The sequence below is a fragment of the Cornus florida genome, unplaced genomic scaffold (assembly GCF_030987335.1).
Source record: "Cornus florida cultivar Cherokee Brave unplaced genomic scaffold, ASM3098733v1 CherokeeBrave_3.0.0_Hap2_Chr03, whole genome shotgun sequence".
In the NCBI taxonomy this organism is placed as follows: domain Eukaryota; kingdom Viridiplantae; phylum Streptophyta; class Magnoliopsida; order Cornales; family Cornaceae; genus Cornus; species Cornus florida.
The window spans coordinates 43,776,330-43,791,346 of record NW_026775573.1 but is presented as its reverse complement, the minus strand read 5'-3'; the positions used below and the strand labels follow the sequence as shown (position 1 = coordinate 43,791,346).

Sequence of the window (15,017 nt, the reverse complement as noted above, 5' to 3'; positions counted from 1 at the left end):
TGGACTCAAGAATCGCATGATTTAGAGTCCGGACGAAGGAGAAACGGCCTGACGAAAAAAAACGAGCACTTAAGGCTAAAAGGGTAAATTGGTAATTATCCAGGAAGATCCGGGTGCAAATGAGCACACTGTTGGAAAAACACCGAAAAATTAGTTAAGTTCAAAAAAAAGTTCACTCGATTTGGAGTCCGGACGAGAGAGAAACGAGGGTTTGAAGTTGAGATGTCGCGACGGCCCGACGAAGACCATAGCGTACACGGCGCCCATGCACGAGCCCACCGGTGCCCAATGGCATGCACATACTGATAGTAAGAAAAAAAAAAAAGAAAAAGAAAAAAAAGGTGAGGTTCCAGAACTGAGGCTTGAAACAGAGGTCGAAACGAGTTTTTATGGAAAAACATGAAGAAGAAACCCCCCCTAAAATTGAGTTTCTACCCGACCTCGAGAAAGGAAATGAAAAAAACTCACTGTAAAATGCCCAAAATACCCCTCCAAGAAATTTGGCCATGAGGGTCATAAAGCTGCTAAATGAAAACTGGAAGCTGAAACTTCACGAGGGATTTTCGGTACCAAGACGACATTTTTTGAAAAAATACAAAAAAGAAACCCCCCCTAAAATCACATTTTCTAAGTGACCATGTCAAAAGAAGAAAATAAAACTGATGTGAAAAGTCTAGAATGCCCCTAGATCAGATTATGCAACAAAAGTGCAAAATGAATCCCTAGGAGGCTCAAATTGCCAAGGAAGAGGTTTTTCTTGAAAATGATCTTGCACACAAATGTAACTTACCTATTTGGACGTGCTACAATGGTCCATGGCTTAAAAATACCACCGATACAAAATCCGACCCCCCAACGGCCAAAAAGGCAAAAATGGACTTGAAATGAAAAACATGAAAACCAAAATTAGAAAATGGTTTCAAATAACCGTTTGGCCCTTGGCCACACTTCATACAAGATTAATGAGACCTAGTAGAGGTACCAGAACACACTTTGCACCACCCGATTTGAAAATGAACTCTTAAAGGCTCGGTTTCTACTATTTAGCCCAAAAATGTAATATGTGAACTAAAATGCAAAAATAAACACTAAATGGTGTTTGGCCTTTGTCCATACCTCACATATGGAAAATGAATACTAAAGGATGAATTACATACACAATGCACACACTGGTGCGAAAATGACATATTGAAACCCAAGTTTTCATGTTTTTCTCACTAAAGGCAAAATTCTACATTTTTCAATATATATGGATTACAAATGAAGTTTGGCCCTTGGCCACATATCATATACATAGAATGAATACCAAAAAGTGTGCTTAAGCACATAATATAAGTTTGGAATCAAATATACATATTTAACAAAATGGCTACAAATGGCATTTCAAGTCGACCTTTACAAAAATTGAAACCTTCAGGTCTACAATCATCCAAGCAATGATGAACATCACGAACCAAGTCTTCGTACTTGATCAAATACCCCAGTAACTTCAGGGTGAGTAAACAAGTTTACTCGTAGAGAATGAGCATGCATCGACTTGATTTCTTTAGAGATTTTTAGGACTAACATGATATAGTTTAAAAGGGATCATGCCACCTAACGTCTATGTCAAAGTGAGACTCAGGGATCATCCTAAGCTACCATGAAGTATAAGCAATAAGAATCATGATATATATACATTTATGAAACAAGTCAGAGTTGGGATAATCCAAGAACACGATAAGAAGGATGCTAGAATACAAGGATCACATTATCAAATGCAATTAACATGATTGGGAGTGATACATGAAATCAAGAATAAGGCATAATATCTATGCAATTAACAAGATTAAAGCATTCCAATTAACACGATAGAAGTAATACAAGAAATCAATGATAAGGCATAGTATCTACGCAACTAAACAAGGATGAAACATTCCATGAAACATGAAAAGAGTTATACATGAAATCAAGAACAAGGCATAATATCTATGCATTTAAACGAGGATAGAATCTTCCATACAACACGAAAAGAGTTTTAAATCTTCAAGGAATATAACACTTGAAATTTAAGGAGTTAAATCACGAATGAAGCATAAAATCTATGCAATGAGACAAGATTAGAGCATTTCACATACACGACAAGTTTAAATCTTCAAGGAATAGCAACTTGAAATTTAAAGAGTGAAATCAACCAATGTGGAAACTCGAATATCGCCCGGATTAAAACCGTACTCTTGAGATCACTTTAGGGCTACTAACCTATGGGTACCTTTCCCCTAGTGCGCACTATAGTTTAGAGGGACAATCCCCCGTACTAGAACCAAGTCCTAGCCATGTCAATTCTTGATTGATATCCCAAGTTCCAAAATCAACAAGTTGTGTAAGTCAAGATTGTATCAAAATATAAGAAAATGCATTAACCACATTTCATGCACAACCAATATTTTGGAACACACAAGTCATGCCCTAAGTTCTCAACTATGATGGCATGTGAAATGTCAAGAAATCAAAGTGTGCATTTATATAGACCACTACCAAGATAAATAGCACATGGAATCCATCGAAGCAAATATACCATAAGTATAAGGTACATGATATCAATTGCATACTAAACAACACATGTGTACATAAACCATTCCAAGACAAATGAACATGTTCATTAAACACCTTAATGAAACCAAGATACAAAAAGTCTAGATACATGATCTCAAGGCATGATTAACTCGAGGGAGATATAAAAGGAAATTTAATCTACTTAAGGGATTAAATTATCAAAGTTACATGGCAAGTCCAAATGTTCTACAAACAAGTTATGTCAAGGATCTTGTCAAGGCCAAGTTCAATGTCAAGTTTCAAGTTTATTTCATACACAACACAACCATGTGAGTTAAGTTCCATACAAGAGAAATAAATAAATATAAGTTTCAAAACTTATCCGATTATGCTCAATGTAATACACGTAAAGGAACTTATCAAGAAAATCATGAATACAGGATTAGAAACTTAATCAAGTGCGTAGAATCATTAAATAAATTTTAATTATTTCATTTAATTAAAATTTCTAGATTTTGAAAGTCATCCGATTGACCTCAATTTAATATATGTTATACAATATGTCACAACTTGATTTAAGAACACGGTACAAGTACATTTCATGTAAGGTACGGCCACGAGAATTAAACTTTAATACTATAAAAATAATAATTAAAAGGTTTCAAAACCTAATCAAATATTCTAGATTTAATATATGTGAAGTTATATGACATACATATCAAGAATTTCAATTCGGAAATCCAACGGGATGAGTAGAACACTTGGAGCAATTTAATTAATCTAATTAATTAAATATTACTAGATTTCAAAATTTCTCTGATTACTCTCAAATTAATCTATGTTGAAGAGCATGCTAAGACCTATTATAATATGCTATCACACGTTGATTTAAAGCTAGATAAGGTCACATGATTTAATATTTTATTCAAAATAAATATTAAATAAAATCTTCATTACTTGTCCAAATAATCTAGATTTAATATATGTCAATCTACATATCAAGGGGTAATATTCTATCATGCCACATGATTAAACAAAGTTATGGACAACCGAGAAAATTAAATCATTCACAAGAAAAATAAATAATAAAATCTCTAGATTTTGTGATTCAAGCATGCAATCAAGTTGTATAAGCATCATAAGCATGTAATATAGCAAGAAAGTAAATTATAATACCCCTTACCTCAATTTGAGATGAAAAACCCAAATCCCCACCGAATTGAAACGGCTTCGAATCCGACGAAACTCCTAGGTTTTGTCGGGGACAACACGATCTACATGAATCCCCAAGAAGCCCCATGATGAGCGCTGAAAAGTGCGTATTTAAACCCCTTAAGCTTAGGCATTCTAATACCTTTATCTATCTTACTTTACCGTTTTAGATTGATTTCGTATTATTTCCATTTTCAAGCACTTATCCAGAAAAGAAGCTAACTCAGCCAAATAAGAGCTTAGTTGAAGCAATTCTGGGATTAAACAAAGAAATGAGCAAAGTGGAGAAAGAGGGAAGCAAATGAAGCCAAATGTGACAAGCAACAAAGTTCAATCGATCCAAGTTCAAGGTTCGATCGATCAAACAATGATCGATCTCAGCACTTCAAGATAGATCCAAGCCTAGACCCAAAAACATAAAGTCCCAAAAGTTCGATCGATCCAACACTATCCTTTGATCGATCGAACACTTTTATCCTTATTGAAAAGATTGATCATATCCACAGCTGTACCACCCACTAACCACTTTTGTCCTTTTCCTATAAATATCTCTCCAAAATATCTCGGATTTGTCTTTTCCCAAAAAGCTCAACCAGTTGGATCGATCCAGCCTAAGTTCAATAGATCTCAGCTAGTTCGATCGATCCAAGTCTAAGGTTCGATCGATCGAACTTCCTCCAATGCGAAAAAGTTAAAATTCCATCTCATTAAAAGTTGTCCTTTATCCAATCATTAGGGAATATTGTGTGCACGACCCCAGCTCATTTTGGGTGTCATTTTGACCTACCTATATAAGGATAAGGATTGCTTTTTACAAAGGGAGCCAATATTATTTTTTATATCATCTCTTGGAGAGCAAGCTTAGAAGAGGAGGAGGCTAGAGACACCATTGGAGTTCTTCATCAACAAGGAGTAGATTTTAACAATGGAATTACCCCTTGAGGGTTGGAAGCAACATCACCATGAGTGGCTAGACATCCTCTTGGGGCTAAAGTTAGCCCCAAGCATGCTTTCTATATCTTAATCTTGTGTATTATTGAAGGATTAGTGTTGTAATTGATGTTTTGACAATTTGATATATATAGATCTTATTTATTCAATGATTTATGTGGTTTAATGCTTCCAATTGATCATTTCATTCTATCCATATGTCTATGTATGCTAGAATAGATGTTCATGTGCTTGTCTCTAGATTTTGTGTTATTGATGCATATCTATGTGTATTGATACTATAGATTTGGAGATTGTCAAAACATGGTGCTTAAAGGAATGCTTTTGTGATTCTCTTAATGGTTCATACTTATCTCTTGATGGATTGTGCATCTCCCCTAGTTTATTTTTATGCTAGTAGTATAGATGTAGTATAGTTGTAGTGTAGTATTAAATGGGAGGATAAACTATACTTGTTGTTTGATGATTCAAGCTTTTGAATGCAAGTAGTATATGTCTCTAACCTTGTGTTGTATTTGGATTGTGAGCTTAATGAAAGGATTAATGACTTGTTTTGATTTATTGTGCCTTTCACATGTTGTTTAGACAATATATGCTTCATTGCTTAGATATATTGTGCCTTTCACTTGATATTTAGATAATACATGCTTAACTAGTCATACTTACTTGTTGAATCAACCAAACACACTTGCACCAATATTGTAACACACCATTTGCCCTCATTAATCACTTGTCAATGATATAGAAATGCATTGCTTGGTGGTGATCTCTACACCCCAAGATCTCTCTCTCTCTTACTTACTCTTAATTGCATTCTTTTGCTATCACTTAGCTTAATTTAGTTGCTCTTTAATCAACCAACCAACCAATTGTTTGATCACTCGACCTACTAGCCCTAATAACAATTCTACGACATTGCTCGATCCTCACAGTCCCTTGGGACGATCCCTACTCGCCCTAGCTATATTTATAGTGAAAGGTAGTAATGGCTTCTATAAATGTAAAACTCTTGGCCCTCGCCATAATGCACACTCTTAAGCTTATGGTAGGACGACCACCGCATAGTTTTTGGCATCGTTGCCAGGTATTGATTGATTAGATTAGGCAATGTCAGATTTGTGGAATTGATTAGGATTAGTACTCTTTTAATCATGTCTTTACTTTATTTCTATTTTTCTTTTTGGTTACTTATTGTGTTGTTCTTACTTAACTAGGTGCATTGTTGGAGAGGAAGCAAGTAAAGGAGCCATCGAGCATTCAATTCAAGCAAGCAAAGAAAGTAAAAAGCTAAAAATTCTAAAAATTTGCTAAGCTAAGCTATAAATTTGGAGTTGAAGTGCTAAAGGACCTTTGTGAGATTTTCTTTATTCAATCCCTTAGTTAAATCGTCGGCCCGCATGGAGGCTTATTTTTAATTGTCTTGTATCATTGTTGTTAAAGCATGGGAGTATAAATTAAGTGTTTGTGGAAGAAGTCTAATTGCATTGTTGTGAAGGCATAGTGTTTGTCATTCTTTGTGTTTCTTTGTGTTTTGCATTGTGCATGCATGGACGTCGTTCATTGAGACCAACTCTTGTCCCTCTTGATTTGCATCTTGAATCTATCGTTAGAAATCCTAGGGGAAGAGGAAGTTCAAATAAAGCCAATCTTTCAATGGATGACCATAATGATGATAATGTGGAGGACATTGGTCACATAGACCAACAAGATATCCTTTATCCCAATGTGCACAATGAGAACATACAAGTACCTTTAGGCATGCCTAGGCCATTCATTCACCAACCACCACAACAACAAGGCCAAGTTCCATATGGAATGCCAAGGCCAATGTATGCTCCATAACCTCCCATCAACAATCAAGGAATTCAAAACCAAGGTGTTCATATTGCACCTCAAGTAGCTAATCCACCTCTTCCTTTAAGAGACCATTATGTGCCTAATGAGTATAATGCACCTACATGCATCCAATTGCCTCCATTTAGAGCACATCATTATGAAATTAAGCCACAAACCATTCAAATGCTTCTTAACTATCATGGACTTCCAAGTGAAGAACCTTATAAGCATTTGGATGAGTTTCTTGAAGTATGTTCCACCGTAAAATATACGGACATGCTGGAAGAGGTTTTAAGACTCAAACTTTTTCCATTCACCTTAAAAGACAAGGCAAAGTATTGGTTTAACAATCTTAGGCCTTTTTCAACCACTTCTTGGGCAGAAATGCAACAAGAGTTCTTGAAGAAGTACTATCCGGTTTCTAAAACCAATGCCATGAGGACCTCAATTCAAGAATTTTCACATGGGGATGGAGAAACGTTTCATGAGGCATGGGAACGCTTCAATGAATTGCTTAGGAAGTGTCCACATCATGACATACCCAAATGGCAATTAGTTCAATACTTCTTTGAGAGCTTATCAGATAACTATAAGGGTATGGTTGATGCTTCTATGGGTGGCTCATACATTGATAGGCATAAAGATGACGTGTGGCGTCTCTATAGGAGCATGAGTGAAAATTCTTTGCATAGAACACTATTATCTAAGAATGGTAGAAATTCACAAGGTAGGAAGAGTGTTGGCTTACATCAAGTCGACCATTCAAATGAAATAGCCGCCGAAATAAAGTCTTTATCTCAAAGGTTTTATCAATTTTTGATTAACCAAAACTCGGCGAACCAAGTATCTTCCTTCCCTAACCATTCTCATCGTGCATCAAATGAAACGTGTATGACTTGTTTTAGTATTCTTCATTCTACTTCTCATTGTCCTCACGGACAAGTGCAAAGTGAACCTAATGAACAAGTCAATGCAGCTTTTGTGAACCAAGGGAACATTCCTTATGGTACTCATTATAATCCAAGTTGGAGGAATCATCCGAATTTCTCTTGGAAAAACCAAGGAGAGGGCTTAAACCTTTCCCAAGGCGGTTTTTAAGGGAAGTACATTCTACCTCCACTTCAAAACTAAGGATCCCAAGGTTATAGACCCTATCAATCACAAGGGAATCAATTTGCTAATTCTCATTTTCCCAACCAATTTTATTCCCAAGGTAATACTAGAAGTCTTGCCTTTGAAGAAAAAGTTTTGAATGCTTTGGGCACTTTAGAGGCTAACACTCAATTGCTTCATTCTCACTCTCAATCTATTGCGAAGCTAGAAACCCAAGTAAGGCAAATAGCAAGCACTCTCAATGTAAGAGAGAAGGGAAAGATGCCTATAAATGCCCCACCTAAGCAACAATGTGTTGTGGAAACCCATTCCTCATCGGAAGGCCACACCATTGAACATGTTAATGCGGTGAATACCTTATGGAGTGGTAGGATTGTGGACAACCAAGTTGGAATGTCCAATGAAGAGAGTGAACCGGTGCAACCTCAAGTTGTCACCCGTCCTATTTCACATCCCATTCCTCCTTCATTGCATATACATGACCTTGTAAATGAGAAAGTCTTGAAAAATGTGTGTGAAAAAGAAGTTTTGAAAAATGATGTTGAAAAGGTTTTGTTGAAAAATGATTTGAAAACTTCTTGTGTTGAAGAAAGTTCAAAAGAAAATTTTGAAAAAGTGTTTGAACCAAAGGTTCCATTTCCGGATGCCTTAAAAGGATCCATTTCAAAAGACAAGCAAAAGGCAAAAACCAATGAAATCATGGAAATGTTTAGGCAAGTGAAAGTTAATCTTCCACTATTGGATGCAATCAAGCAAATTCCGGCATATGCCAAATTCTTGAAAGACGTGTGCAACCAAAAACGGAAAAACAAGAGCCAAGCACCAAGAAAAGTGGTTTTAACCGAGCAAGTAAGCTCAATTTTGCAACATAACACTCTTCCAAAGTTTAAGGACCCCGGTTCACCCACAACATCATGCATTATTGGTGATCATATCATTAATCGGGTGCTTCTTGACTTAGGAGCAAGTGTTAACCTTCTTCAATACTCGGTTTATGTCAAATTGGGCCTAGGTGAATTGAAACCGACGTCAGTAGTTTTGCAACTTGCCCACCGATCCATTAAGAAGCCTAGGGGTATAATTGAGGATGTTTTGATAAAGATTGACAAATTCTTCTTCCCGGTTGATTTTGTTGTCATAGATACGGAACCAGTTCCCAATCCTAAGAGCCAAATTCTCGTTATCCTTGGCCGTCCTTTCTTGGCAACCGCTAATGCCAACATCAATTGTAGGAAGAGAATAATGAAGATCTCTGGTGCTCTCCCCTAGGTGTGCACAAAATAATGCACAACACCTTGAGTTTGGAAATTAGTGTCAAGTGGGCATCATAGTTAAATTTATAAACCGTTTAACACCTATACTATGTAGTATGTGTGAGAAGGGGTCGTCCCAAGTGATTGGAGTTGTACTTGAATGTGAAAATACAACTAGGGTCAGTAGGTCGAGTGATCAACAAATGGTTGGTTGGTTAAGTAAACTAGAGAGCAACTAAATTAAACAAAGTGATTGAATGTAACAAGAGTAAGCAAGAGAGAGAGAGAGAGAGATCTTGGGGTTTAGAGGTCACCACTAAGCAATGCTTTTCTACACTTCCAACTAGTGACTAATGAGGGTAAAGTGTGTCGCAATATTTTTGTGTGTGTGCTTGATTGTTTCAATTAGCAAGGGTGACCAATTTAACATACATTGTCTAATTAACATGTGAAAAGCACAATATATCTAGCAATTAAGTATATATTATCTAAATAGCATGTGAGAAGCACAACATATCTAGCAAGTCATTAATCCTTTCATTAAGTTCACAAGCCAAACACACCACAAGGTTAGAGACATATGCTACTTACATTCAAAAGTATGGAACATCAAACAACTAGCATAGATTGTCCTCTCATCTAACAATTATGCTATCACTACACTACAATTAAACTAGTGGCATGAAATTAAACTAACTAAGCTAAGGGAGAGGCATAATCCATCAAGAAGTGAGCATGGACCATCTAGAAAATCACAAGAGCATTCTTTTAAGCACAATGTTTTGACAATCCCTAAATCCATAGCATTAATACACATAGACATGCATCAATTACACAAGAAATAGAGGTAAACACATAAACATCTATTCTAGCATACATAGACATATGGATAGAATGAAATGATTGATTGGAAGCATTAAACCACATAAATCATTGAATAAACAAGATCTATATGTATAAAAGTGTCAAAACATTATTTACAACACTAATCCCTCATTAATACACAAGATTAAGATATAGAAAGCATGCTTGGGGCTAACTCTAGCCCCAAGAGGATGAATAGCCACTCATGGTGATGATACTCCAACCCTCAAGGACTAATTCCATGGTTGAAATCTGTTCCTTGTTGATGAAGAGTCTCCAATGGTGTCTCTAGCCTCCTCTTCCTCTAAGTTTCCTCTCTAAAAGATGATATGAAAAATTAAATTTGGCTCCCCCTTGAAAAAGCAATCCTTATCCTTATATAGGTAGGTCAAAATGACACCCAAAATGAGTTGGGGTCGTGCACACAATATTCCCTAATGATTGGATCAAGGATAACTTTCAATGAGATGGAATTTTAACTTTTTCGCACTGGAGGAAGTTCGATCGATCGAACCTTGAACTTGAATCGATCGAAGGTAAGTGAAATCGATTGAACTTAGGTTGGATCGATCCAACTGGTTGAGCTTTTTGGAAAAAGACAAATCTGAGATATTTATGGGAAAAGGACAAAAGTGGTTAGTGGGTGGTACAGCTGTGGATAGGATCAATCATTTGAATAAGGACAAAAGTGTTCGATCGATCGAAGGATGGTGTTGGATCGATCAAACGTTTGGAACTTTATACTTTTGGGTCAAGGCTTGGATCTATCTTGAAGTGCTGAGATCGATCATTGTTCGATCGATCGAACCTTGAACTTGGATCGATCGAACTTTGCTGCTTGCCACATTTAGCTTCATTTGCTTCCTTCTTTCTCCACTTTGCTTCTTTCTTTGATTAATCCCAGAATTGCTTCAATTAAGCTCTTATTTGGCTGAGTTAGTTTATTTTCGGGATAAGTGCCTGAAAAAGGAAATAATACGAAATCAATCTAAAATGGTAAAGTATGATAGATAAAGGTACTAGAATGCCTAAGCTTAAGGGGTTTAAATACGCACTTTTCAGTGCTCATCATACACCCAAACTTAAATATTGCTAGTCCCTAGCAATGAACTAGAAAGAAAAGGATTGAAATAAACAACTATACAAGTATGAATCTAGGAAATAATAAATGGATAACGCCACTTTCGTAGGGAACACGATTGCATTTAGCATATGCAATAAGCCTTTTAAACCCCTAGGTTACCCCTAGTGAATGAGTGAAGTCTCGTGAGGGTTTCCAGAAATGGTACCCACAAACATTAAGCTCATTCTTTCAAAAGAGGCATCAATATTGCAAACAAGTATTGGGAGAAAACTACCTCAAGTATGCAATGTTTCAAACGTTTCCAAGCAATCTCCCAAAATTTTAACATCAAGCAAGCAAGTATGGTCCTCCACACATTAAGAAAATGATCAGGCAAATCAAAACAACTTTAGAATCCTTTTGAGTGGACCGACATCAAATGTGTTGTTATCTAAGCCAACTAAAGAATTAATCACATCCTTACCCTCAAACTAGCACACAAATCTAGTACCGATCATCAAGACAAAAAGTGGACCTTTTATTAAAACTTTATTCATCTAGGTGCGTTTATTCTTTTCACTCATTTTTATTTTTTTATTTTTTTATTTTATTGAGGACCAAAGATGGAAGTATAGTGCAATGTGTTGATCTATTAAGCTTTCTAGCGATTCATGAGGTCGAGCGTTAGGTCAATGACTCTCAAACTATACAGCTTTAGGGCATTAGGCATTCAAATACCCCTACGGACTTACAAGCTCAAATCAACTAGGTTACAAATCAAGACAACAACCATCTAATCATTTCCTACTTCTCACCTTTTTGGGGGAAGTCCTCACTTTTATTGCTCTTTTTATTTTTATTTTATTTTTATTACTTTTATTAACCTAGAGTTTGGGCCCTCCACCTTTCGGCACGAGAAGTTCAGTGCTTGATGAGGCTAGAATCCTGGCTACTTAGTGAAAAGGGGTTGTTATCCACCTTTATCAAGAATGAAAGCTTTCAATGCACTACTAGCTCAATTGGGATATAACCAATTCAATAATTGACAAAGCATGTACCGCACAAATAAATGCTAGTGTGCGCCGGTGCTAGTGTAGAAGGCTAAAGTAAAACTCAAAACAATCACAAAATCAAGATGATGTGGACCACAAGGGCAAGCAATATATCTATCTTTCGAAAAATTTACTCCTAAATGGCATCCACAAGGCATACAAGGAGTTTTTGACTCTTAAGTCAAGCAATTTTTAAATTTTAAGCAATATAGTCCTCAAAAGATCAAAATCATAGCTAGATATGGACCAATCATAGAAATATCCCTCAAATACACAAGTCATGCTAAAAATTTAAATTTAAAACTAACACTGTAGAGCACCATTCCCCCCAAACTTAAATTGCACAATGTCCTCAATGTGCAAAGAGAACAAAGGAAAGAGTATACCGGTACAACTAAGCAAGAATGATCGGGACTGAAGTATCCGAAGTGGGTGGCATTGCCCCCCCAAACTTGGGATGAACTGTGGTCCTAAAAATTGGCACTTGGATAAACTTATCAGATAACAAAATGGGATAATCAGTGCATAGTAGACATACAAGTGTAAATGGGATAAACAAATAAAGAAATGGGAGAGGTATAAGGGTGGTCCTGACAATTGGGTACCACTCTCTCACTGAAGTCACTGTGATGCACCTGATGGAGTTAAAAGGGCAGATGTATCAATAAAAGCATACAACATCCATCATAGATAAAAACAACAATAAAGTGTAATACATCCAATGTCAAAGCCGACAGACCCGGCTGCAAAAATAATAGTATCACAAGTGTAGCCGACACATAACATAGATAGAGAGCATAAAAAGATAAAGAGACTGGAAGTCTCAGGCAGAGGGAGCTCCGCGGATCTCCCTGGCTAAGTCATCAATGGCAGTCAAGATCTCCGTACGGAGGCGAGAAATGTCAGCTCGAATGGCAGCCATCAGATTCAGATGAAGGGTACTAATGTCAGCTCTAAGAGCAACCAACATATCCTCCAAACTCTGGAGGTGCTCCTCTAAGCGACATATCTGGTCATGAGCCTCAGGTGTGGCTGAAGTGGAAGAATTGTTATTCTTAGGCATGGTCTGCAAAAAGGAAATCTTACAATGGGATTAAGTGCTAGAATAATGAATTAAAGGCACAATAGCAACATGTTTGTCAAATAGGATAGACAAAACATATATGATTCAAATCCATGCAAGTGATAGGATGTGAAGTATGCCAAGCAATATAAGAATAAAACGCATCCAATGTGGAATATCACAGGCATTGGGCATAGATTGGATAACATGAAATGAATACAAGATGAATGAAGCGTGTGTGTGAGATCTGTGAAATTCGATTGATCATTAAAAAAAAAATGAGATCGATCACAAAAGTTGGATCGATCGAAATAACTGAGATCGATCTCACAACTTCGATCGATCTGGGGTATAAGTTCGATCGATCGAACTGTGTTATGTGAAAAACGAGAAGTCACAGATCTGTGACTGTGGGAGTGCGGGATCCACACAAACATGTTCGTGGGCCCATCAACACAACAATCATCAATCACAATTACCTAAAATGGCTCACACTCCCAAAAATCAAAGCGACTCATTACAATGGTTATGGCATAAAGACGAAAATGGACATAAAAACATGAAAAGCTTAAAATTTCATCCATAGACAACAATCATCATGAATATGGGAGTGGATCAAACATTTAAAGCATACTGTTAGAAATCATGGTGTGAAATCAATAATGGAGTCTCGGATCTTACCTTGAAGCAAAGAAAGGAGAGATGAAATGAAATGTGAAGAGGAAGAAGATCCGAGAAGAGGAAGAGATCGACACATGGCTCACTATGGAGATCTCGCCGGAGATGGAGGAGATGGGCGAGGATGCGGTGACGTAGGAACTAGGGTTAGGAAATGGGGGAGAATGGGATCTTATCCTCTATTTAAAACTGTCGCACAAGAGTTCGATCGATCGAACTAGAATTTCAGATCGATCGAAACTGCTTCCTTTTTTTTTTTTGAATAAACAAGAAAATAAAATACAAATAAAAATGAAAATATTTTTGGATTTTTGAAAATTGAAAAGTCAAAACAAAGTCAAACAATAAAATGGAGAATTTAGATCGATCAGAACAAGAGTTCGATCGATCAGACAGAGAGCAAAAAAATATGCAGGTTTTTGGTTTAAAAATTTGGCTAAGTGTTAGAACATGAGATCGATCGAACTTGGAACTTGGATCGATCGAAGAACTTCCAGATCGATCTTGGAATGTTTCGAATGATCAGACAGAAAGCTGAAATATGCAGGTGGATGCAGGCTCAAAATTTTCCTAAGTGTTGAATCATGAGATCGGTCGAACTTAGAAGTTAGATCGATCGAAAATCTCTTGATCGATCTAAGAGTTGGTTCGAACGATGAGACAGAGAGGTGATTTGGATGCAAGTTTCTGCAGGGTGAAAAATTTTCTAAGTGTTGGATGCAGAGAGGAGTTCGATCGATCGAACTCAAGTTTGAGATCGATCGAACTTTGCAGAATACTTAATAATGACATGAAAGCTTATGCAATCCTCACCAAAGTTCCTTAAAATGCATATGAAAACCAAAAACAAGTATCTAGACTTTGCATGAAATGAAATGAAAGATAGAAATGAGGGAGGAATAGGGTTTTGATACCCTACGAATGCCTTTGCTAGTCTTTAACGTCTCTAGCAAGACGTTGGACTCTTTTAGTCTGGATCAAAGATCTTGTTATGCATCCCCTACTTATTGGGGTGATGAATGGTTCTTTGAACTTTTCCCAACAAATGGTTCTTTGAAGAACTTGTTGGTTTAAGCTCAAAAGGAGCTCTTGGTTCACTGTCAATGCAATCTTCTATGTGCTCATACACCAGGTCAACTAAATGTGCAGCTTCAAAATGTCTTTGAAAGACTTGACCCTCGATGTAAGGTTTCAACCTCTGCCCGTTAACCTTAAAAATGTTTCCCTTTTTCAAATTTTTTATTTCAACCACCCCATGAGGTGCAACAGAGATGATTTTATAAGGACCTTCCCATTTGGTTCTCAATTTCCCTGAAAAGAGTTTAAGTCTAGAGTTGAAAAGCCAAGCTTTTTGACCGGGTTCCAAAGTCTTTTTCACAATATGCTTATCATGAAAG

The 15,017-nt window shown here is 36.7% G+C and overlaps 1 pseudogene; it reads right to left on the bottom strand.

The window, feature by feature from the left end:
* Positions 1–6,974: 6,974 nt before the first annotated feature.
* Positions 6,975–7,073, bottom strand: LOC132301993 (small nucleolar RNA R71; annotated as a pseudogene).
* Positions 7,074–15,017: the final 7,944 nt, after the last annotated feature.